This window comes from Dermacentor andersoni, chromosome 4 (genome assembly GCF_023375885.2).
Source record: "Dermacentor andersoni chromosome 4, qqDerAnde1_hic_scaffold, whole genome shotgun sequence".
In the NCBI taxonomy this organism is placed as follows: domain Eukaryota; kingdom Metazoa; phylum Arthropoda; class Arachnida; order Ixodida; family Ixodidae; genus Dermacentor; species Dermacentor andersoni.
The window spans coordinates 198,556,900-198,580,548 of NC_092817.1; the positions used below are offsets into that span (position 1 = coordinate 198,556,900).

General features: G+C 47.6%; 20 non-coding genes and 4 pseudogenes across 20 annotated transcripts; all 24 read right to left on the bottom strand.

Annotated features, from left to right (window-relative positions):
- Positions 1 to 1,886: 1,886 nt before the first annotated feature.
- On the bottom strand, positions 1,887 to 2,005 carry LOC140217855 (5S ribosomal RNA; annotated as a pseudogene).
- A 1,061-nt stretch (positions 2,006 to 3,066) lies between these two features.
- Positions 3,067 to 3,185, bottom strand: LOC140217833 (5S ribosomal RNA; annotated as a pseudogene).
- A 2,232-nt stretch (positions 3,186 to 5,417) lies between these two features.
- Positions 5,418 to 5,536, bottom strand: LOC140217960 (5S ribosomal RNA). Its single transcript, XR_011894422.1, has one exon. It is a non-coding gene; the product is annotated as a 5S ribosomal RNA (ribosomal RNA).
- Positions 5,537 to 6,050: 514 nt separating this feature from the next.
- On the bottom strand, positions 6,051 to 6,169 carry LOC140217961 (5S ribosomal RNA). Its single transcript, XR_011894423.1, has one exon. It is a non-coding gene; the product is annotated as a 5S ribosomal RNA (ribosomal RNA).
- A 517-nt stretch (positions 6,170 to 6,686) lies between these two features.
- On the bottom strand, positions 6,687 to 6,805 carry LOC140217962 (5S ribosomal RNA). The gene has a single exon (XR_011894424.1). It is a non-coding gene; the product is annotated as a 5S ribosomal RNA (ribosomal RNA).
- Positions 6,806 to 7,320: 515 nt separating this feature from the next.
- Positions 7,321 to 7,439, bottom strand: LOC140217963 (5S ribosomal RNA). Its single transcript, XR_011894425.1, has one exon. It is a non-coding gene; the product is annotated as a 5S ribosomal RNA (ribosomal RNA).
- Positions 7,440 to 7,955: 516 nt separating this feature from the next.
- LOC140217964 (5S ribosomal RNA) lies at positions 7,956 to 8,074 on the bottom strand. The gene has a single exon (XR_011894426.1). It is a non-coding gene; the product is annotated as a 5S ribosomal RNA (ribosomal RNA).
- A 517-nt stretch (positions 8,075 to 8,591) lies between these two features.
- On the bottom strand, positions 8,592 to 8,710 carry LOC140217965 (5S ribosomal RNA). Its single transcript, XR_011894427.1, has one exon. It is a non-coding gene; the product is annotated as a 5S ribosomal RNA (ribosomal RNA).
- Positions 8,711 to 9,227: 517 nt separating this feature from the next.
- LOC140217966 (5S ribosomal RNA) lies at positions 9,228 to 9,346 on the bottom strand. The gene has a single exon (XR_011894428.1). It is a non-coding gene; the product is annotated as a 5S ribosomal RNA (ribosomal RNA).
- A 516-nt stretch (positions 9,347 to 9,862) lies between these two features.
- On the bottom strand, positions 9,863 to 9,981 carry LOC140217834 (5S ribosomal RNA; annotated as a pseudogene).
- A 3,955-nt stretch (positions 9,982 to 13,936) lies between these two features.
- Positions 13,937 to 14,055, bottom strand: LOC140217967 (5S ribosomal RNA). The gene has a single exon (XR_011894429.1). It is a non-coding gene; the product is annotated as a 5S ribosomal RNA (ribosomal RNA).
- A 519-nt stretch (positions 14,056 to 14,574) lies between these two features.
- Positions 14,575 to 14,693, bottom strand: LOC140217968 (5S ribosomal RNA). Its single transcript, XR_011894430.1, has one exon. It is a non-coding gene; the product is annotated as a 5S ribosomal RNA (ribosomal RNA).
- A 517-nt stretch (positions 14,694 to 15,210) lies between these two features.
- LOC140217969 (5S ribosomal RNA) lies at positions 15,211 to 15,329 on the bottom strand. The gene has a single exon (XR_011894431.1). It is a non-coding gene; the product is annotated as a 5S ribosomal RNA (ribosomal RNA).
- Positions 15,330 to 15,843: 514 nt separating this feature from the next.
- On the bottom strand, positions 15,844 to 15,962 carry LOC140217970 (5S ribosomal RNA). The gene has a single exon (XR_011894432.1). It is a non-coding gene; the product is annotated as a 5S ribosomal RNA (ribosomal RNA).
- Positions 15,963 to 16,476: 514 nt separating this feature from the next.
- LOC140217835 (5S ribosomal RNA) lies at positions 16,477 to 16,595 on the bottom strand (annotated as a pseudogene).
- Positions 16,596 to 18,053: 1,458 nt separating this feature from the next.
- LOC140217971 (5S ribosomal RNA) lies at positions 18,054 to 18,172 on the bottom strand. Its single transcript, XR_011894433.1, has one exon. It is a non-coding gene; the product is annotated as a 5S ribosomal RNA (ribosomal RNA).
- A 516-nt stretch (positions 18,173 to 18,688) lies between these two features.
- Positions 18,689 to 18,807, bottom strand: LOC140217972 (5S ribosomal RNA). Its single transcript, XR_011894434.1, has one exon. It is a non-coding gene; the product is annotated as a 5S ribosomal RNA (ribosomal RNA).
- A 516-nt stretch (positions 18,808 to 19,323) lies between these two features.
- LOC140217973 (5S ribosomal RNA) lies at positions 19,324 to 19,442 on the bottom strand. The gene has a single exon (XR_011894435.1). It is a non-coding gene; the product is annotated as a 5S ribosomal RNA (ribosomal RNA).
- Positions 19,443 to 19,958: 516 nt separating this feature from the next.
- Positions 19,959 to 20,077, bottom strand: LOC126533774 (5S ribosomal RNA). Its single transcript, XR_011894278.1, has one exon. It is a non-coding gene; the product is annotated as a 5S ribosomal RNA (ribosomal RNA).
- A 516-nt stretch (positions 20,078 to 20,593) lies between these two features.
- Positions 20,594 to 20,712, bottom strand: LOC140217974 (5S ribosomal RNA). Its single transcript, XR_011894436.1, has one exon. It is a non-coding gene; the product is annotated as a 5S ribosomal RNA (ribosomal RNA).
- Positions 20,713 to 21,228: 516 nt separating this feature from the next.
- Positions 21,229 to 21,347, bottom strand: LOC140217975 (5S ribosomal RNA). The gene has a single exon (XR_011894437.1). It is a non-coding gene; the product is annotated as a 5S ribosomal RNA (ribosomal RNA).
- Positions 21,348 to 21,863: 516 nt separating this feature from the next.
- Positions 21,864 to 21,982, bottom strand: LOC140217976 (5S ribosomal RNA). Its single transcript, XR_011894438.1, has one exon. It is a non-coding gene; the product is annotated as a 5S ribosomal RNA (ribosomal RNA).
- A 516-nt stretch (positions 21,983 to 22,498) lies between these two features.
- LOC140217977 (5S ribosomal RNA) lies at positions 22,499 to 22,617 on the bottom strand. The gene has a single exon (XR_011894439.1). It is a non-coding gene; the product is annotated as a 5S ribosomal RNA (ribosomal RNA).
- Positions 22,618 to 23,131: 514 nt separating this feature from the next.
- On the bottom strand, positions 23,132 to 23,250 carry LOC140217978 (5S ribosomal RNA). The gene has a single exon (XR_011894440.1). It is a non-coding gene; the product is annotated as a 5S ribosomal RNA (ribosomal RNA).
- Positions 23,251 to 23,649: the final 399 nt, after the last annotated feature.

Sequence of the window (23,649 nt, forward strand, 5' to 3'; positions counted from 1 at the left end):
TTCCAATTAGAAAGTTGCAGAGCTGTTGGCAACACGTCCGAATAAACAGTTTCTGTCTTTCTATCTGTTAAGTATTACTGTTTTTCAGCTTACTGCGGATGCTCGCGAAATAGAAAAAGCACCACGTGACATATGCCCGCCTGCGAGTCGTGATTGCACTGCTCCTAAGCCTTCTGCGCACAAACGAAAACATGCCATTTAACCGGTGTGAACACCCGTCTGCTTATCGCCATCATGAACCGCAGCGAGGGAAGCACGTCGCTGGCGTCAATACCACAGCCAACGCCTTCGTCACTGCCCTGTTGCCTTTTAAGCGGCAACACACCCTGCTCGATGGTATGCTCGTTTGGGAGCGCTGCAAGCACGGCGCGCAAGCGGATATGTCAGGTGATATTTTTTCTATTTCACGGGCATCCGCAGTAAGCTGAAAAATCCTAACACTTAATAGATAGAAAGTGAGAAATTGCCTAATAGGACGTTTTGCAAAGTGCTCTAGAGCTTTCTAATTAGAATTTTTCGCCTAACTTTGTTCCTTCAGAATGGCTAATTTTCTTGACTAATTAACTACTTAGGAAAAATACAAGAATAGCGTGACACGTACAAGAGTGAGCAACATGCATTTGGTCGCATCGTCTTATGGTGCATCGGCATATTTTTAAACTCTGAGTAAAGTTAGCTGAAACACGTGTATATACGTCTATGGTTCAAGTAACGTGAAACAACACCCTGTATATATGCAATGGTGATCAAGTGATCAGTAAAGCAACATATATGTGCAAAAGACGCACACATATATATGTGCGTGTGTTTTTCACATGTACTTCGAAACTCAATATTGCTCGTGACTCAATTTTATTCAACAATAAGTTAACAGCATTTAGTCAACGACTTTATTGTTGGAAACTACTCAACAATGGTTCAATAGTCAATACTATTCAACAATATGTCAAGAGAATTTAGTCAACGACTTCATTGTTGAAAATTACTCAATATTGGCTCAATAATACTCAATACTATTCAACAATATATCAACAGAATTTAGTCAACGACTTTATTGTTGGAAACTACTCAACAATGGCTCAATAATACTCAATACTATTCAACAATATATCAAGAGAATTTAGTCAATGACTTTATTGTTGAAAACTTCTCAACAATGGCTCAATAATACTCAATACTATTCAACAATATACCAACAGAATTTAGTCAACGACTTTTTTGTTGTGAACTGCCCAACAATTTTACTCTTGAATTATTGCCTGTGGTTTCAATAATTGTTGAGGTATTGTTGAAAGGCTATTGAGTCAACAATTCGTCAACAATATGCCAACAACTTTTCAACAGTCATTTTCATAAGGGATGGCCGATGGCAGGGATGCTATGTTTACGACTGCACCTGTATCGTGCTATGTGCATTCGCAACGTATTGCTGCAGCACGCACGCGGCACTGTCTTTCCGTTGACAGTACAGGCACACGTCGTGTACGTGGATTGCTCCGTTTGTTGTGGTTAGTCGCTGCCGAGTCGAGCTCGCAATAAAACAAGAGGACGAGCGCAACGATGTGCGTCCGCTGCAGCCCACGTTTGGCGCTAGTAATGAGCCAAGTTATTGATTGTCACTGAGCTGGATACGGGTGTAATAGGTAAACGGTTAGCAGTTTGTGCGACTAAATTTTGCACCATTACTTATACCGGTTACCACCGTCACTGCGCGTACAATCGCCTAGCGGCTTGCATATTGTTTTTGCACTTCGACGTTGGCTCTACCAGTAGGCTGCGCCAGTTGAACGTAACAGTAAATAAAACCAACCACACGTGAGTGTAAAAAAAAGAAAAAAAATTAAGTCACAGAAGCACGCAATAAAAAAAAAAAGCAAAAAGAAGGGTTTTATCAGCACTCGGTGTTCCCAGGTGGTCTCCCTCCCAACTACTGACCGAGCCCAATGCTGCTTAGCTTCGGGGATCGGACGAGAACCGGCGTATTCAGCATGGTATGGCCGATGGCAGGGATGCTATGTTTACGACTGCACCTGTATCGTGCTATGTGCATTCGCAACGTATTGCTACAGCACGCACGCGGCACTGTCTTTCCGTTGACAGTACAGGCACACGTCGTGTACGTGGATTGCTCCGTTTGTTGTGGTTAGTCGCTGCCGAGTCGAGCTCGCAATAAAACAAGAGGACGAGCGCAACGATGTGCGTCCGCTGCAGCCCACGTTTGGCGCTAGTAATGAGCCAAGTTATTGATTGTCACTGAGCTGGATACGGGTGTAATAAACCGGAAAGCATAGATCATGTCTTCATCCACTGTTGGGAGGGGGTTTTCTTCTGGGATGTGTTGCAAAGGACTTTGAAAAAGGAGTTACCGATAGATCCACACGGAATCAGGTTTCTGGCAGTTAATGATGACGAAGGATTCCCGTACGACCTTATCATGCTAACAGGCCTCCACTGTTTATGGCGCGCAAGAATGGCGGGCTACCATTGTGACCCGGATGCCCGACCGGCGCGTTTATACTTTCGAGAATGTATGCAAAAATATGTAGAAGTGCAGAAGTTGCAACAGCCTGTTCCTGAGTGGCTGCCGAGGGTTGAACCCCTGACAGCGCTCAAGGAATTTTAATACGACAATGTCATGCCACAGTAGCGGACGGCAACGAATGTGTATATTACTGTTTCTTGTTCCGTTTTTGTATTCATTATTTCCTTTTTGTCTTTTTCTTTCGTTTCTGTGTATATCATTTAAGGAATGTGTGTTGTGGTGACATGTCGAGGATTGGCAATAAAGAAAAAAAAAAAAAAAGGATACGGGTGTAATAGGTAAACGGTTAGCAGTTTGTGCGACTAAATTTTGCACCATTACTTATACCGGTTACCACCGTCACTGCGCGTACAATCGCCTAGCGGCTTGCATATTGTTTTTGCACTTCGACGTTGGCTCTACCAGTAGGCTGCGCCAGTTGAACGTAACAGTAAATAAAACCAACCACACGTGAGTGTAAAAAAAAGAAAAAAAATTAAGTCACAGAAGCACGCAATAAAAAAAAAAAAAAGCAAAAAGAAGGGTGCCATCAGCACTCGGTGTTCCCAGGTGGTCTCCCTCCCAAGTACTGACCGAGCCCAATGCTGCTTAGCTTCGGGGATCGGACGAGAACCGGCGTATTCAGCATGGTATGGCCGATTTTTTTTTTTTTATTTATTACCGGTTTTTTCGCAGAACGTGCAGTTTCCACACATTACAGTATCACAATTGCAATACAACCAAAAAGGAAAGAAAAGAGTCACACCATACAACAAAGCCGTCTGTCCCTATTGGACAGGCGTTGTCAACTTAAAATTCCTTCATGGCTGTCAGAGGTTCTAGCCTCCACAGCCATTCCGGAACACATTGTTGCATTTTCTGTATTTCTATGAATCGCGACATACATTCTCTGAAATAAACGCGAGCGGGCCTAGCGTCAGGATCACAATAGTACCCTGCCATACGAGCCCGCCATATACTGTGGAGAGCGTTTAACATAATGAAATCATAAGGAACCCCGTCATCATCCTTAATTGTCAGATACCTTATCCCTTGGGGGTCCACCGGTAACTCTTTTTTCAGGGTTCGCTTTAAGACGTCCCAGAAAAAGAAGCCCTCCCAACATTCCAAGAAAACGTGATCTATGGTTTCCTGCTTTTTGCAGATCAAGCAATGCGTTCCCCATGGTACGATACAACCTCGCTCTTCCATGAAAGTCTTCACTGAGAGCGTACCGGTGTGAAGCTTAAAAAAAAAAACGTTTTTACCCCTGGTGGCACCTCCATGCGTTTTACGCGTTTAAGTACATCAAGTCCTGGCCCTCCACTGTAAATGGCTCTGTATAACGGCACTGGGAAAACAATGTCGCACACATCTTTATACAATCTTTTCCTTTTAACATCGCAAAGGTAATCCATTGAAAATCGAACAGAAAGAAATCTTACGCTGTCGGCCACTTCCTTAAAGAAGCCACGAAGTGATCCGGTAACGCATGCCGTACTAACAACATGTGTCGGCAAAGCGCCGCTCAACCTGAGCTGGCATACTGTGCGCAGAAAAGGATGGCGCACATCGCGAAAAAACAAGAATCGGTTGACTAGTTGTCTAACAAAAAGATGAACCAAACCCACACCGCCGTCTTTCACTCTTCTAAACAAATTGGTTCGGCTGCACCTTTCCCATGTTGACCCCCAGATGAAAACAGCAAACACTCTGTGCAGCCTTTGCACATTTGCTCTCGAGCAATACAACGCTTGCATGACATAATATAACTTCGTGACAAAAAACATATTACAGACTGTCGCCCTTGCAAAAATTGACAGCTTCACATCCTTCCATCTGTCCGCCTTTTCTTTCATTTCATTGGCTTGGCTCCTCCAATATTCATCGCTACTATTGTAGCTATTGAGAGGAACGCCCAGATACCTCGTCGGCGTTTTTACCCAGTTGAGGTTCGCGAAGTTGTCCGGTGCAGACTCCCATTTCCCGTGCCACAGGCCTAGGGATTTGCCCCAATTTATTCTACTACCCGTGACATCACAGAAATGTTTCACTGCCGATAATGTTTCCGTTACACTTGGTTTGTCTGTGCAACACACTGCAATGTCATCTGCATATGCGAGCAGCTTCACCTCTGTCGCTGCTAATCTGAAACCACGTATTTTGTCATTTCCGTTAATTACTACACACATTGCTTCTATGTATATGACAAATAACAGCGGACTGAGGGGACAGCCTTGGCGTACTGAACGCATGATGTTAATGGGGGCCCCCAGAGTCTTATTGACAATTAATCTTGTTGTGCAATTCTGGTACGCCAAGGCCACGCCCTCCCTGATGATGGAACCGACATTAACATAGCATGGTATGGCCGATGGCAGGGATGCTATGTTTACGACTGCACCTGTATCGTGCTATGTGCATTCGCAACGTATTGCTGCAGCACGCACGCGGCACTGTCTTTCCGTTGACAGTACAGGCACACGTCGTGTACGTGGATTGCTCCGTTTGTTGTGGTTAGTCGCTGCCGAGTCGAGCTCGCAATAAAACAAGAGGACGAGCGCAACGATGTGCGTCCGCTGCAGCCCACGTTTGGCGCTAGTAATGAGCCAAGTTATTGATTGTCACTGAGCTGGATACGGGTGTAATAGGTAAACGGTTAGCAGTTTGTGCGACTAAATTTTGCACCATTACTTATACCGGTTACCACCGTCACTGCGCGTACAATCGCCTAGCGGCTTCCATATTGTTTTTGCACTTCGACGTTGGCTCTACCAGTAGGCTGCGCCAGTTGAACGTAACAGTAAATAAAACCAACCACACGTGAGTGTAAAAAAAAGAAAAAAAATTAAGTCACAGAAGCACGCAATAAAAAAAAAAAAAGCAAAAAGAAGGGTGCCATCAGCACTCGGTGTTCCCAGGTGGTCTCCCTCCCAAGTACTGACCGAGCCCAATGCTGCTTAGCTTCGGGGATCGGACGAGAACCGGCGTATTCAGCATGGTATGGCCGATGGCAGGGATGCTATGTTTACGACTGCACCTGTATCGTGCTATGTGCATTCGCAACGTATTGCTACAGCACGCACGCGGCACTGTCTTTCCGTTGACAGTACAGGCACACGTCGTGTACGTGGATTGCTCCGTTTGTTGTGGTTAGTCGCTGCCGAGTCGAGCTCGCAATAAAACAAGAGGACGAGCGCAACGATGTGCGTCCGCTGCAGCCCACGTTTGGCGCTAGTAATGAGCCAAGTTATTGATTGTCACTGAGCTGGATACGGGTGTAATAGGTAAACGGTTAGCAGTTTGTGCGACTAAATTTTGCACCATTACTTATACCGGTTACCACCGTCACTGCGCGTACAATCGCCTAGCGGCTTGCATATTGTTTTTGCGCTTCGACGTTGGCTCTACCAGTAGGCTGCGCCAGTTGAACGTAACAGTAAATAAAACCAACCACACGTGAGTGTAAAAAAAAGAAAAAAAATTAAGTCACAGAAGCACGCAATAAAAAAAAAAGCAAAAAGAAGGGTGCCATCAGCACTCGGTGTTCCCAGGTGGTCTCCCTCCCAAGTACTGACCGAGCCCAATGCTGCTTAGCTTCGGGGATCGGACGAGAACCGGCGTATTCAGCATGGTATGGCCGATGGCAGGGATGCTATGTTTACGACTGCACCTGTATCGTGCTATGTGCATTCGCAACGTATTGCTACAGCACGCACGCGGCACTGTCTTTCCGTTGACAGTACAGGCACACGTCGTGTACGTGGATTGCTCCGTTTGTTGTGGTTAGTCGCTGCCGAGTCGAGCTCGCAATAAAACAAGAGGACGAGCGCAACGATGTGCGTCCGCTGCAGCCCACGTTTGGCGCTAGTAATGAGCCAAGTTATTGATTGTCACTGAGCTGGATACGGGTGTAATAGGTAAACGGTTAGCAGTTTGTGCGACTAAATTTTGCACCATTACTTATACCGGTTACCACCGTCACTGCGCGTACAATCGCCTAGCGGCTTCCATATTGTTTTTGCACTTCGACGTTGGCTCTACCAGTAGGCTGCGCCAGTTGAACGTAACAGTAAATAAAACCAACCACACGTGAGTGTAAAAAAAAGAAAAAAAATTAAGTCACAGAAGCACGCAATAAAAAAAAAAAAAGCAAAAAGAAGGGTGCCATCAGCACTCGGTGTTCCCAGGTGGTCTCCCTCCCAAGTACTGACCGAGCCCAATGCTGCTTAGCTTCGGGGATCGGACGAGAACCGGCGTATTCAGCATGGTATGGCCGATGGCAGGGATGCTATGTTTACGACTGCACCTGTATCGTGCTATGTGCATTCGCAACGTATTGCTACAGCACGCACGCGGCACTGTCTTTCCGTTGACAGTACAGGCACACGTCGTGTACGTGGATTGCTCCGTTTGTTGTGGTTAGTCGCTGCCGAGTCGAGCTCGCAATAAAACAAGAGGACGAGCGCAACGATGTGCGTCCGCTGCAGCCCACGTTTGGCGCTAGTAATGAGCCAAGTTATTGATTGTCACTGAGCTGGATACGGGTGTAATAGGTAAACGGTTAGCAGTTTGTGCGACTAAATTTTGCACCATTACTTATACCGGTTACCACCGTCACTGCGCGTACAATCGCCTAGCGGCTTGCATATTGTTTTTGCGCTTCGACGTTGGCTCTACCAGTAGGCTGCGCCAGTTGAACGTAACAGTAAATAAAACCAACCACACGTGAGTGTAAAAAAAAGAAAAAAAATTAAGTCACAGAAGCACGCAATAAAAAAAAAAAGCAAAAAGAAGGGTGCCATCAGCACTCGGTGTTCCCAGGTGGTCTCCCTCCCAAGTACTGACCGAGCCCAATGCTGCTTAGCTTCGGGGATCGGACGAGAACCGGCGTATTCAGCATGGTATGGCCGATGGCAGGGATGCTATGTTTACGACTGCACCTGTATCGTGCTATGTGCATTCGCAACGTATTGCTACAGCACGCACGCGGCACTGTCTTTCCGTTGACAGTACAGGCACACGTCGTGTACGTGGATTGCTCCGTTTGTTGTGGTTAGTCGCTGCCGAGTCGAGCTCGCAATAAAACAAGAGGACGAGCGCAACGATGTGCGTCCGCTGCAGCCCACGTTTGGCGCTAGTAATGAGCCAAGTTATTGATTGTCACTGAGCTGGATACGGGTCTAATAGGTAAACGGTTAGCAGTTTGTGCGACTAAATTTTGCACCATTACTTATACCGGTTACCACCGTCACTGCGCGTACAATCGCCTAGCGGCTTGCATATTGTTTTTGCACTTCGACGTTGGCTCTACCAGTAGGCTGCGCCAGTTGAACGTAACAGTAAATAAAACCAACCACACGTGAGTGTAAAAAAAAGAAAAAAAATTAAGTCACAGAAGCACGCAATAAAAAAAAAAAAGCAAAAAGAAGGGTGCCATCAGCACTCGGTGTTCCCAGGTGGTCTCCCTCCCAAGTACTGACCGAGCCCAATGCTGCTTAGCTTCGGGGATCGGACGAGAACCGGCGTATTCAGCATGGTATGGCCGATGGCAGGGATGCTATGTTTACGACTGCACCTGTATCGTGCTATGTGCATTCGCAACGTATTGCTACAGCACGCACGCGGCACTGTCTTTCCGTTGACAGTACAGGCACACGTCGTGTACGTGGATTGCTCCGTTTGTTGTGGTTAGTCGCTGCCGAGTCGAGCTCGCAATAAAACAAGAGGACGAGCGCAACGATGTGCGTCCGCTGCAGCCCACGTTTGGCGCTAGTAATGAGCCAAGTTATTGATTGTCACTGAGCTGGATACGGGTGTAATAGGTAAACGGTTAGCAGTTTGTGCGACTAAATTTTGCACCATTACTTATACCGGTTACCACCGTCACTGCGCGTACAATCGCCTAGCGGCTTGCATATTGTTTTTGCACTTCGACGTTGGCTCTACCAGTAGGCTGCGCCTGTTGAACGTAACAGTAAATAAAACCAACCACACGTGAGTGTAAAAAAAAGAAAAAAAATTAAGTCACAGAAGCACGCAATAAAAAAAAAAAAAGCAAAAAGAAGGGTGCCATCAGCACTCGGTGTTCCCAGGTGGTCTCCCTCCCAAGTACTGACCGAGCCCAATGCTGCTTAGCTTCGGGGATCGGACGAGAACCGGCGTATTCAGCATGGTATGGCCGATGGCAGGGATGCTATGTTTACGACTGCACCTGTATCGTGCTATGTGCATTCGCAACGTATTGCTACAGCACGCACGCGGCACTGTCTTTCCGTTGACAGTACAGGCACACGTCGTGTACGTGGATTGCTCCGTTTGTTGTGGTTAGTCGCTGCCGAGTCGAGCTCGCAATAAAACAAGAGGACGAGCGCAACGATGTGCGTCCGCTGCAGCCCACGTTTGGCGCTAGTAATGAGCCAAGTTATTGATTGTCACTGAGCTCGATACGGGTGTAATAGGTAAACGGTTAGCAGTTTGTGCGACTAAATTTTGCACCATTACTTATACCGGTTACCACCGTCACTGCGCGTACAATCGCCTAGCGGCTTGCATATTGTTTTTGCACTTCGACGTTGGCTCTACCAGTAGGCTGCGCCAGTTGAACGTAACAGTAAATAAAACCAACCACACGTGAGTGTAAAAAAAAGAAAAAAAATTAAGTCACAGAAGCACGCAATAAAAAAAAAGAAAGCAAAAAGAAGGGTGCCATCAGCACTCGGTGTTCCCAGGTGGTCTCCCTCCCAAGTACTGACCGAGCCCAATGCTGCTTAGCTTCGGGGATCGGACGAGAACCGGCGTATTCAGCATGGTATGGCCGATGGCAGGGATGCTATGTTTACGACTGCACCTGTATCGTGCTATGTGCATTCGCAACGTATTGCTACAGCACGCACGCGGCACTGTCTTTCCGTTGACAGTACAGGCACACGTCGTGTACGTGGATTGCTCCGTTTGTTGTGGTTAGTCGCTGCCGAGTCGAGCTCGCAATAAAACAAGAGGACGAGCGCAACGATGTGCGTCCGCTGCAGCCCACGTTTGGCGCTAGTAATGAGCCAAGTTATTGATTGTCACTGAGCTGGATACGGGTGTAATAGGTAAACGGTTAGCAGTTTGTGCGACTAAATTTTGCACCATTACTTATACCGGTTACCACCGTCACTGCGCGTACAATCGCCTAGCGGCTTGCATATTGTTTTTGCACTTCGACGTTGGCTCTACCAGTAGGCTGCGCCAGTTGAACGTAACAGTAAATAAAACCAACCACACGTGAGTGTAAAAAAAAGAAAAAAAATTAAGTCACAGAAGCACGCAATAAAAAAAAAAAAGCAAAAAGAAGGGTGCCATCAGCACTCGGTGTTCCCAGGTGGTCTCCCTCCCAAGTACTGACCGAGCCCAATGCTGCTTAGCTTCGGGGATCGGACGAGAACCGGCGTATTCAGCATGGTATGGCCGATTTTTTTTTTTTTTCTTTATTGCCAATCCTCGACATGTCACCACAACATACATTCCTTAAATGATATAAACAAAGACCAAAGAAGCAAAAACGAATGAATACACAAACGGAACAAAGAACAGTAATATTTACATTCGTTGCCGTCCGCTACTGTGGCACGACGTTGTCGGATTAAAATTCCTTTAGTGCTGTAAGGGGTTCAACCCTCGACAGCCACTCAGGAACAGGCTGTTGCAACTTCTGCACTTCCACATACCGTTGCATGCATTCCCGGAAGTATACACGCGCTGGTCGGGCATCCGGGTCACAATGGTAGCCCGCCATTCTTGCGCGCCATAAACAGTGGAGGCCCGTAAGCATGATGACGTCGTACGGGAAACCTTCGTCGTCATATACTGGCAGAAACCTGATTCCGTGGGGATCTATAGGTAGCTCTTTTTTTAGAGTCCTTTGTAACACGTCCCAGAAAAAGACCCCTTCCCAACAGTGGATGAAGACATGATCTATGCTTTCTGCTTTTTTACATATAAGGCAGTGGGTTCCCCATGGCATGTAGAACCCACGTTGTTCAAGAAAGATTTTAACAGGTAGAGTACCGGTGTGTAATTTAAAGAAGAACGATTTAGTGGCTGGTTGAACTGGCATCTTCTTCACCCTTTTCAATACATCTAGGCCTGGGCCTCCACTGTACAGGGCTCTGTACATGGGTACCAGCAATACACTGTCACATAAATCACGATATAACGTTTTCCGTTTTACACTCCACAAATATGCACTAGAAAAACGAACACGCAAAAAGGAAACACTCTGAATTATTTCCCTAAAGAAACCACGAACTGGTCCTGGCATTATTTCGGTGCCTACAACGAATTCGGGAAGTGATCTTGACAACCTCATTTGGATAGCGGTGCGTAGAAATGGGTCATTTGTGTCTCGAAAAAAGAAGAACCTGTTTACTAGTTGACGCAAGAAGAGGTGCGCCAACCCCAGACCACCATCCTTCACGCGCCGAAAGAGATTATCTCGGCTACATCGCTCCCAGCTCGATGCCCACACGAAAACAGCGAACACGCGGTGCAGTTTCTGCACATTAATCCGAGAGCACTGTAGGACCTGCATTACGTACCAGATCTTTGTTACGAGAAACATGTTGCACGCTGTTGCTTTCGCGAACATTGACAGGTGACCGGCGTTCCATCGGTCGGCTTTTTCTTTTATTTCTTTTGTCCGCTCCTTCCAGTACTCGCTACTGTCCTTGTAGGCATCAAGGGGTGCGCCAAGGTACTTAACTGGCGTCGTGACCCAGGTGACGTTCGAAAAGTGGTCTGGGGTGGACGCCCATCCCCCGTGCCAAAACCCCAAACATTTCTGCCAGTTCACGAAGCTATTAGTGGCATTACCAAACAGTCTGACGATACTCACAGCGTTCAATACACTTTGCGTATCTTTACAACATACGGCCACATCGTCAGCATATGCCAATAACTTCACCTCTGCTGCTTGGAGGCAAAATCCCTTAATGTATTCATTTTCAATGATGGCCTGACATAGCGTTTCTATGTAAACACAAAACAGGAGTGGGCTGAGTGGACAACCCTGGCGAACGGAGCGCTTCACGTTAATGGGGGCCCCCAGCCTTTGATTAATTACAAGTCTCGTATAGCAACTCCGGTACGCCATGGTCACCCCCTCAGTGATTATGTGGCCAAAATTAACATGTTCAAGGATGGTGAGCAATATCTCGTGAGAAACGCAATCAAACGCTTTCTCCAAGTCAAGCTGGAGGATCGCTACTGCATCACACATGGCATCACAACACTCCAGCACACACTTCAACTTGTGAATGTTAGTGAAGATTGTTCTTCCGCGAATGCCACACGTTTGGTGTGGGCCGACTACTTCCTTAATGACTGACTGCATCCGCCGTGCCAGCACCTTCATCAGTATTTTGTAGTCACAGTTAGTAAGCGCTATGGGTCTATAGGAGGAAAGTTGCTTGAGCTTCTCGGTCTCTTCTGTTTTAGGTATTAGTACTGTATGGGACTGGCCGAAAGATGGTGGAAATATTTTCATTTGGTATGCTTCATTGAAAATTGCGGTCAAGATAGGAGCTAGGTGGCTTTTGAACGATTTGTACCAAGCGGCACAAAGACCGTCTGGACCTGGTGACTTGCCAGGGTTCAGGTCTTCGATGGCCTTTATCACTTCCTGTTCAGTTATTTGTCCTTCCAACGTTTCTTTAACGTCACTCGACAGCTGTGGCATTCGCTGCAAAAATAAGTCCTTGAAACTTTGCATGTTGACGGGCCTGAATGCGAAAAGCTTTTGGAAATGTTCAAAGAAGGCACGCCCTATATTCTTCGTATCAGTTACTACCAGCCCGTTATATTCGATGGCCTCAATCTGTTTGCGTCTGGAGTGCTTTTTTTCTAATCCCAGTGCTCTTTTCGAAGGCATTTCCCCGCATGCTAGTCTTTCTGCTCTCGCGCGCACGAGCGCACCTCGATAACGCTCTTCATCGAAAACCTCGAGCTTTTTCTTAATAGCACGCATATCTTCTTGATAAGCTCCGGGTTGCATGCATTCGAGCGTCACGAATTTTTCCAGTAATGTTTTTAAATCCCTTTCTCTTGCCTTCTCTTCATATCGTAGTACGCTACTTCTTTCAATTGCCTTGATTTTAATAGTTTGTTTCGACAGCTCCCATTCCTCGCCCAATTTCATAGAACTGTCTTTTCCAAAAGAATTCAGAGCATTCACTACCGTCTCGTTAAAAGTATCGTCCCGTAGAAGCTCAGCATTCATTTTCCACAGTTCCCAGACGAATTCGTTTCGTTCTTTTTTGCGGCCCACCCTGCATTTTACCAGGCAGTGGTCAGAAAAGGATACGGCAGTAACTGCATAGCACTGGCATTTTTCTACTAAATGATATGACAGGTAGATACGGTCTAATCGTGCATGACTTGTTCCCTGGAAGTGGGTGTACTTCACTTCTCGGTCAGCCCCGAAACACTGAGCGATATCCTCTAATTCAAATTCATGTATGATCTGCGCCATGATATCGCTGCTTTTGTCGTAAATTACGCGTCGCGTAGACCTGTCTTCGATGTTCAATACACAATTGAAGTCCCCAACACAGGCTATCGTTTTGTGCACAGACAAGTGGTGCCTCAAGTTCAAAAAGAAATTTACCCTTTCTTGCACCGTATTAGGCGCATAAATGCACAGCACGCGCCATTGGACATCGCAATAGCTGAAATCACAAACGACAAGTCGACCGGAAGAGCACGAGAAGTAACCGTCTATAACCAGGCCTGGAAGCTTCCTCACGAACAAGACACACCCCGCCGAAGTCCCTAAGGCGTGGCTCACTACCGTATAGTAGTTGTACGTGAACCTTTGCACCATGCTCCCGGTCTCCTCAGCATGGTATGGCCGATGGCAGGGATGCTATGTTTACGACTGCACCTGTATCGTGCTATGTGCATTCGCAACGTATTGCTACAGCACGCACGCGGCACTGTCTTTCCGTTGACAGTACAGGCACACGTCGTGTACGTGGATTGCTCCGTTTGTTGTGGTTAGTCGCTGCCGAGTCGAGCTCGCAATAAAACAAGAGGACGAGCGCAACGATGTGCGTCCGCTGCAGCCCACGTTTGGCGCTAGTAATGAGCCAAGTTATTGATTGTCACTGAGCTGGATACGGGTGTAATAGGTAAACGGTTAGCAGTTTGTGCGACTAAATTTTGCACCATTACTTATACCGGTTACCACCGTCACTGCGCGTACAATCGCCTAGCGGCTTGCATATTGTTTTTGCACTTCGACGTTGGCTCTACCAGTAGGCTGCGCCAGTTGAACGTAACAGTAAATAAAACCAACCACACGTGAGTGTAAAAAAAAGAAAAAAAATTAAGTCACAGAAGCACGCAATAAAAAAAAAAAAGCAAAAAGAAGGGTGCCATCAGCACTCGGTGTTCCCAGGTGGTCTCCCTCCCAAGTACTGACCGAGCCCAATGCTGCTTAGCTTCGGGGATCGGACGAGAACCGGCGTATTCAGCATGGTATGGCCGATGGCAGGGATGCTATGTTTACGACTGCACCTGTATCGTGCTATGTGCATTCGCAACGTATTGCTACAGCACGCACGCGGCACTGTCTTTCCGTTGACAGTACAGGCACACGTCGTGTACGTGGATTGCTCCGTTTGTTGTGGTTAGTCGCTGCCGAGTCGAGCTCGCAATAAAACAAGAGGACGAGCGCAACGATGTGCGTCCGCTGCAGCCCACGTTTGGCGCTAGTAATGAGCCAAGTTATTGATTGTCACTGAGCTGGATACGGGTGTAATAGGTAAACGGTTAGCAGTTTGTGCGACTAAATTTTGCACCATTACTTATACCGGTTACCACCGTCACTGCGCGTACAATCGCCTAGCGGCTTGCATATTGTTTTTGCACTTCGACGTTGGCTCTACCAGTAGGCTGCGCCAGTTGAACGTAACAGTAAATAAAACCAACCACACGTGAGTGTAAAAAAAAGAAAAAAAATTAAGTCACAGAAGCACGCAATAAAAAAAAAAAAAAAGCAAAAAGAAGGGTGCCATCAGCACTCGGTGTTCCCAGGTGGTCTCCCTCCCAAGTACTGACCGAGCCCAATGCTGCTTAGCTTCGGGGATCGGACGAGAACCGGCGTATTCAGCATGGTATGGCCGATGGCAGGGATGCTATGTTTACGACTGCACCTGTATCGTGCTATGTGCATTCGCAACGTATTGCTACAGCACGCACGCGGCACTGTCTTTCCGTTGACAGTACAGGCACACGTCGTGTACGTGGATTGCTCCGTTTGTTGTGGTTAGTCGCTGCCGAGTCGAGCTCGCAATAAAACAAGAGGACGAGCGCAACGATGTGCGTCCGCTGCAGCCCACGTTTGGCGCTAGTAATGAGCCAAGTTATTGATTGTCACTGAGCTGGATACGGGTGTAATAGGTAAACGGTTAGCAGTTTGTGCGACTAAATTTTGCACCATTACTTATACCGGTTACCACCGTCACTGCGCGTACAATCGCCTAGCGGCTTGCATATTGTTTTTGCACTTCGACGTTGGCTCTACCAGTAGGCTGCGCCAGTTGAACGTAACAGTAAATAAAACCAACCACACGTGAGTGTAAAAAAAAGAAAAAAAATTAAGTCACAGAAGCACGCAATAAAAAAAAAGAAAGCAAAAAGAAGGGTGCCATCAGCACTCGGTGTTCCCAGGTGGTCTCCCTCCCAAGTACTGACCGAGCCCAATGCTGCTTAGCTTCGGGGATCGGACGAGAACCGGCGTATTCAGCATGGTATGGCCGATGGCAGGGATGCTATGTTTACGACTGCACCTGTATCGTGCTATGTGCATTCGCAACGTATTGCTACAGCACGCACGCGGCACTGTCTTTCCGTTGACAGTACAGGCACACGTCGTGTACGTGGATTGCTCCGTTTGTTGTGGTTAGTCGCTGCTGAGTCGAGCTCGCAATAAAACAAGAGGACGAGCGCAACGATGTGCGTCCGCTGCAGCCCACGTTTGGCGCTAGTAATGAGCCAAGTTATTGATTGTCACTGAGCTGGATACGGGTGTAATAGGTAAACGGTTAGCAGTTTGTGCGACTAAATTTTGCACCATTACTTATACCGGTTACCACCGTCACTGCGCGTACAATCGCCTAGCGGCTTGCATATTGTTTTTGCACTTCGACGTTGGCTCTACCAGTAGGCTGCGCCAGTTGAACGTAACAGTAAATAAAACCAACCACACGTGAGTGTAAAAAAAAGAAAAAAAATTAAGTCACAGAAGCACACAATAAAAAAAAAAGCAAAAAGAAGGGTGCCATCAGCACTCGGTGTTCCCAGGTGGTCTCCCTCCCAAGTACTGACCGAGCCCAATGCTGCTTAGCTTCGGGGATCGGACGAGAACCGGCGTATTCAGCATGGTATGGCCGATGGCAGGGATGCTATGTTTACGACTGCACCTGTATCGTGCTATGTGCATTCGCAACGTATTGCTACAGCACGCACGCGGCACTGTCTTTCCGTTGACAGTACAGGCACACGTCGTGTACGTGGATTGCTCCGTTTGTTGTGGTTAGTCGCTGCCGAGTCGAGCTCGCAATAAAACAAGAGGACGAGCGCAACGATGTGCGTCCGCTGCAGCCCACGTTTGGCGCTAGTAATGAGCCAAGTTATTGATTGTCACTGAGCTGGATACGGGTGTAATAGGTAAACGGTTAGCAGTTTGTGCGACTAAATTTTGCACCATTACTTATACCGGTTACCACCGTCACTGCGCGTACAATCGCCTAGCGGCTTGCATATTGTTTTTGCACTTCGACGTTGGCTCTACCAGTAGGCTGCGCCAGTTGAACGTAACAGTAAATAAAACCAACCACACGTGAGTGTAAAAAAAAGAAAAAAAATTAAGTCACAGAAGCACGCAATAAAAAAAAAAGCAAAAAGAAGGGTGCCATCAGCACTCGGTGTTCCCAGGTGGTCTCCCTCCCAAGTACTGACCGAGCCCAATGCTGCTTAGCTTCGGGGATCGGACGAGAACCGGCGTATTCAGCATGGTATGGCCGATTTTTTTTTTTTTTTTTTTTCTTTATTGCCAATCCTCGACATGTCACCACAACACACATTCCTTAAATGATATACACAGAAACGAAAGAAAAAGACAAAGAGGAAATAATGAATACAAAAACGGAACAAGAAACAGTAATATACACATTCGTTGCCGTCCGCTACTGTGGCATGACATTGTCGTATTAAAATTCCTTGAGCGCTGTCAGGGGTTCAACCCTCGGCAGCCACTCAGGAACAGGCTGTTGCAACTTCTGCACTTCTACATATTTTTGCATACATTCTCGAAAGTATAAACGCGCCGGTCGGGCATCCGGGTCACAATGGTAGCCCGCCATTCTTGCGCGCCATAAACAGTGGAGGCCTGTTAGCATGATAAGGTCGTACGGGAATCCTTCGTCATCATTAACTGCCAGAAACCTGATTCCGTGTGGATCTATCGGTAACTCCTTTTTCAAAGTCCTTTGCAACACGTCCCAGAAGAAAAGCCCCTCCCAACAGTGGATGAAGACATGATCTATGCTTTCCGGTTTTTTACAAATGAGGCAGTGGGTTCCCCACGGCATGTAGAACCCACGTTGTTCCAGGAAAATTTTAACAGATAAGGTACCGGTATGTAATTTAAAGAAGAAAGATTTCGTGGCTGGTTGAACTGGCATCATCTTCACCCTTTTCAAGACGTCTAGGCCTGGGCCTCCACTGTACACGGCTCTGTACATGGGTACAAGCAATACACTATCACACAAATCACGGTATAACTTTTTCCGTTTTGCATTCCACAAATATTCACTTGAAAAACGAACACGCAAAAAAGAAACACTATCAACTATTTCCCGAAAGAACCCACGGACAGATCCTGGCATTATTTCGGTACCTACTACAAACTCGGGAAGTGATCTTGAAAGCCTCATTTGGATCACCGTGCGTCATGGTATGGCCGATGGCAGGGATGCTATGTTTACGACTGCACCTGTATCGTGCTATGTGCATTCGCAACGTATTGCTACAGCACGCACGCGGCACTGTCTTTCCGTTGACAGTACAGGCACACGTCGTGTACGTGGATTGCTCCGTTTGTTGTGGTTAGTCGCTGCCGAGTCGAGCTCGCAATAAAACAAGAGGACGAGCGCAACGATGTGCGTCCGCTGCAGCCCACGTTTGGCGCTAGTAATGAGCCAAGTTATTGATTGTCACTGAGCTGGATACGGGTGTAATAGGTAAACGGTTAGCAGTTTGTGCGACTAAATTTTGCACCATTACTTATACCGGTTACCACCGTCACTGCGCGTACAATCGCCTAGCGGCTTGCATATTGTTTTTGCACTTCTACGTTGGCTCTACCAGTAGGCTGCGCCTGTTGAACGTAACAGTAAATAAAACCAACCACACGTGAGTGTAAAAAAAAGAAAAAAAATTAAGTCACAGAAGCACGCAATAAAAAAAAAAAAAGCAAAAAGAAGGGTGCCATCAGCACTCGGTGTTCCCAGGTGGTCTCCCTCCCAAGTACTGACCGAGCCCAATGCTGCTTAGCTTCGGGGATCGGACGAGAACCGGCGTATTCAGCATGGTATGGCCGATGGCAGGGATGCTATGTTTACGACTGCACCTGTATCGTGCTATGTGCATTCGCAACGTATTGCTACAGCACGCACGCGGCACTGTCTTTCCGTTGACAGTACAGGCACACGTCGTGTACGTGGATTGCTCCGTTTGTTGTGGTTAGTCGCTGCTGAGTCGAGCTCGCAATAAAACAAGAGGACGAGCGCAACGATGTGCGTCCGCTGCAGCCCACGTTTGGCGCTAGTAATGAGCCAAGTTATTGATTGTCACTGAGCTGGATACGGGTGTAATAGGTAAACGGTTAGCAGTTTGTGCGACTAAATTTTGCACCATTACTTATACCGGTTACCACCGTCACTGCGCGTACAATCGCCTAGCGGCTTGCATATTGTTTTTGCACTTCGACGTTGGCTCTACCAGTAGGCTGCGCCAGTTGAACGTAACAGTAAATAAAACCAACCACACGTGAGTGTAAAAAAAAGAAAAAAAATTAAGTCACAGAAGCACACAATAAAAAAAAAAAAGCAAAAAGAAGGGTGCCATCAGCACTCGGTGTTCCCAGGTGGTCTCCCTCCCAAGTACTGACCGAGCCCAATGCTGCTTAGCTTCGGGGATCGGACGAGAACCGGCGTATTCAGCATGGTATGGCCGATGGCAGGGATGCTATGTTTACGACTGCACCTGTATCGTGCTATGTGCATTCGCAACGTATTGCTACAGCACGCACGCGGCACTGTCTTTCCGTTGACAGTACAGGCACACGTCGTGTACGTGGATTGCTCCGTTTGTTGTGGTTAGTCGCTGCCGAGTCGAGCTCGCAATAAAACAAGAGGACGAGCGCAACGATGTGCGTCCGCTGCAGCCCACGTTTGGCGCTAGTAATGAGCCAAGTTATTGATTGTCACTGAGCTGGATACGGGTGTAATAGGTAAACGGTTAGCAGTTTGTGCGACTAAATTTTGCACCATTACTTATACCGGTTACCACCGTCACTGCGCGTACAATCGCCTAGCGGCTTGCATATTGTTTTTGCACTTCGACGTTGGCTCTACCAGTAGGCTGCGCCAGTTGAACGTAACAGTAAATAAAACCAACCACACGTGAGTGTAAAAAAAAGAAAAAAAATTAAGTCACAGAAGCACGCAATAAAAAAAAAAAAGCAAAAAGAAGGGTGCCATCAGCACTCGGTGTTCCCAGGTGGTCTCCCTCCCAAGTACTGACCGAGCCCAATGCTGCTTAGCTTCGGGGATCGGACGAGAACCGGCGTATTCAGCATGGTATGGCCGATGGCAGGGATGCTATGTTTACGACTGCACCTGTATCGTGCTATGTGCATTCGCAACGTATTGCTACAGCACGCACGCGGCACTGTCTTTCCGTTGACAGTACAGGCACACGTCGTGTACGTGGATTGCTCCGTTTGTTGTGGTTAGTCGCTGCCGAGTCGAGCTCGCAATAAAACAAGAGGACGAGCGCAACGATGTGCGTCCGCTGCAGCCCACGTTTGGCGCTAGTAATGAGCCAAGTTATTGATTGTCACTGAGCTGGATACGGGTGTAATAGGTAAACGGTTAGCAGTTTGTGCGACTAAATTTTGCACCATTACTTATACCGGTTACCACCGTCACTGCGCGTACAATCGCCTAGCGGCTTGCATATTGTTTTTGCACTTCGACGTTGGCTCTACCAGTAGGCTGCGCCAGTTGAACGTAACAGTAAATAAAACCAACCACACGTGAGTGTAAAAAAAAGAAAAAAAATTAAGTCACAGAAGCACGCAATAAAAAAAAAAAAGCAAAAAGAAGGGTGCCATCAGCACTCGGTGTTCCCAGGTGGTCTCCCTCCCAAGTACTGACCGAGCCCAATGCTGCTTAGCTTCGGGGATCGGACGAGAACCGGCGTATTCAGCATGGTATGGCCGATGACAGGGATGCTATGTTTACGACTGCACCTGTATCGTGCTATGTGCATTCGCAACGTATTGCTACAGCACGCACGCGGCACTGTCTTTCCGTTGACAGTACAGGCACACGTCGTGTACGTGGATTGCTCCGTTTGTTGTGGTTAGTCGCTGCCGAGTCGAGCTCGCAATAAAACAAGAGGACGAGCGCAACGATGTGCGTCCGCTGCAGCCCACGTTTGGCGCTAGTAATGAGCCAAGTTATTGATTGTCACTGAGCTGGATACGGGTGTAATAGGTAAACGGTTAGCAGTTTGTGCGACTAAATTTTGCACCATTACTTATACCGGTTACCACCGTCACTGCGCGTACAATCGCCTAGCGGCTTGCATATTGTTTTTGCACTTCGACGTTGGCTCTACCAGTAGGCTGCGCCAGTTGAACGTAACAGTAAATAAAACCAACCACACGTGAGTGTAAAAAAAAGAAAAAAAATTAAGTCACAGAAGCACGCAATAAAAAAAAAAAAGCAAAAAGAAGGGTGCCATCAGCACTCGGTGTTCCCAGGTGGTCTCCCTCCCAAGTACTGACCGAGCCCAATGCTGCTTAGCTTCGGGGATCGGACGAGAACCGGCGTATTCAGCATGGTATGGCCGATGGCAGGGATGTATTGTTTACGACTGCACCTGTATCGTGCTATGTGCATTCGCAACGTATTGCTACAGCACGCACGCGGCACTGTCTTTCCGTTGACAGTACAGGCACACGTCGTGTACGTGGATTGCTCCGTTTGTTGTGGTTAGTCGCTGCCGAGTCGAGCTCGCAATAAAACAAGAGGACGAGCGCAACGATGTGCGTCCGCTGCAGCCCACGTTTGGCGCTAGTAATGAGCCAAGTTATTGATTGTCACTGAGCTGGATACGGGTGTAATAGGTAAACGGTTAGCAGTTTGTGCGACTAAATTTAGCACCATTACTTATACCGGTTACCACCGTCACTGCGCGTACAATCGCCTAGCGGCTTGCATATTGTTTTTGCACTTCGACGTTGGCTCTACCAGTAGGCTGCGCCAGTTGAACGTAACAGTAAATAAAACCAACCACACGTGAGTGTAAAAAAAAGAAAAAAAATTAAGTCACAGAAGCACGCAATAAAAAAAAAAAAGCAAAAAGAAGGGTGCCATCAGCACTCGGTGTTCCCAGGTGGTCTCCCTCCCAAGTACTGACCGAGCCCAATGCTGCTTAGCTTCGGGGATCGGACGAGAACCGGCGTATTCAGCATGGTATGGCCGATGGCAGGGATGCTATGTTTACGACTGCACCTGTATCGTGCTATGTGCATTCGCAACGTATTGCTACAGCACGCACGCGGCACTGTCTTTCCGTTGACAGTACAGGCACACGTCGTGTACGTGGATTGCTCCGTTTGTTGTGGTTAGTCGCTGCCGAGTCGAGCTCGCAATAAAACAAGAGGACGAGCGCAACGATGTGCGTCCGCTGCAGCCCACGTTTGGCGCTAGTAATGAGCCAAGTTATTGATTGTCACTGAGCTGGATACGGGTGTAATAGGTATACGGTTAGCAGTTTGTGCGACTAAATTTTGCACCATTACTTATACCGGTTACCACCGTCACTGCGCGTACAATCGCCTAGCGGCTTGCATATTGTTTTTGCACTTCGACGTTGGCTCTACCAGTAGGCTGCGCCAGTTGAACGTAACAGTAAATAAAACCAACCACACGTGAGTGTAAAAAAAAGAAAAAAAATTAAGTCACAGAAGCACGCAATAAAAAAAAAAAAGCAAAAAGAAGGGTGCCATCAGCACTCGGTGTTCCCAGGTGGTCTCCCTCCCAAGTACTGACCGAGCCCAATGCTGCTTAGCTTCGGGGATCGGACGAGAACCGGCGTATTCAGCATGGTATGGCCGATGGCAGGGATGTATTGTTTACGACTGCACCTGTATCGTGCTATGTGCATTCGCAACGTATTGCTACAGCACGCACGCGGCACTGTCTTTCCGTTGACAGTACAGGCACACGTCGTGTACGTGGATTGCTCCGTTTGTTGTGGTTAGTCGCTGCCGAGTCGAGCTCGCAATAAAACAAGAGGACGAGCGCAACGATGTGCGTCCGCTGCAGCCCACGTTTGGCGCTAGTAATGAGCCAAGTTATTGATTGTCACTGAGCTGGATACGGGTGTAATAGGTAAACGGTTAGCAGTTTGTGCGACTAAATTTAGCACCATTACTTATACCGGTTACCACCGTCACTGCGCGTACAATCGCCTAGCGGCTTGCATATTGTTTTTGCACTTCGACGTTGGCTCTACCAGTAGGCTGCGCCAGTTGAACGTAACAGTAAATAAAACCAACCACACGTGAGTGTAAAAAAAAGAAAAAAAATTAAGTCACAGAAGCACGCAATAAAAAAAAAAAAGCAAAAAGAAGGGTGCCATCAGCACTCGGTGTTCCCAGGTGGTCTCCCTCCCAAGTACTGACCGAGCCCAATGCTGCTTAGCTTCGGGGATCGGACGAGAACCGGCGTATTCAGCATGGTATGGCCGATGGCAGGGATGCTATGTTTACGACTGCACCTGTATCGTGCTATGTGCATTCGCAACGTATTGCTACAGCACGCACGCGGCACTGTCTTTCCGTTGACAGTACAGGCACACGTCGTGTACGTGGATTGCTCCGTTTGTTGTGGTTAGTCGCTGCCGAGTCGAGCTCGCAATAAAACAAGAGGACGAGCGCAACGATGTGCGTCCGCTGCAGCCCACGTTTGGCGCTAGTAATGAGCCAAGTTATTGATTGTCACTGAGCTGGATACGGGTGTAATAGGTATACGGTTAGCAGTTTGTGCGACTAAATTTTGCACCATTACTTATACCGGTTACCACCGTCACTGCGCGTACAATCGCCTAGCGGCTTGCATATTGTTTTTGCACTTCGACGTTGGCTCTACCAGTAGGCTGCGCCAGTTGAACGTAACAGTAAATAAAACCAACCACACGTGAGTGTAAAAAAAAGAAAAAAAAGTAAGTCACAGAAGCACGCAATAAAAAAAAAAGCAAAAAGAAGGGTGCCATCAGCACTCGGTGTTCCCAGGTGGTCTCCCTCCCAAGTACTGACCGAGCCCAATGCTGCTTAGCTTCGGGGATCGGACGAGAACCGGCGTATTCAGCATGGTATGGCCGATGGCAGGGATGCTATGTTTACGACTGCACCTGTATCGTGCTATGTGCATTCGCAACGTATTGCTACAGCACGCACGCGGCACTGTCTTTCCGTTGACAGTACAGGCACACGTCGTGTACGTGGATTGCTCCGTTTGTTGTGGTTAGTCGCTGCCGAGTCGAGCTCGCAATAAAACAAGAGGACGAGCGCAACGATGTGCGTCCGCTGCAGCCCACGTTTGGCGCTAGTAATGAGCCAAGTTATTGATTGTCACTGAGCTGGATACGGGTGTAATAGGTAAACGGTTAGCAGTTTGTGCGACTAAATTTAGCACCATTACTTATACCGGTTACCACCGTCACTGCGCGTACAATCGCCTAGCGGCTTGCATATTGTTTTTGCACTTCGACGTTGGCTCTACCAG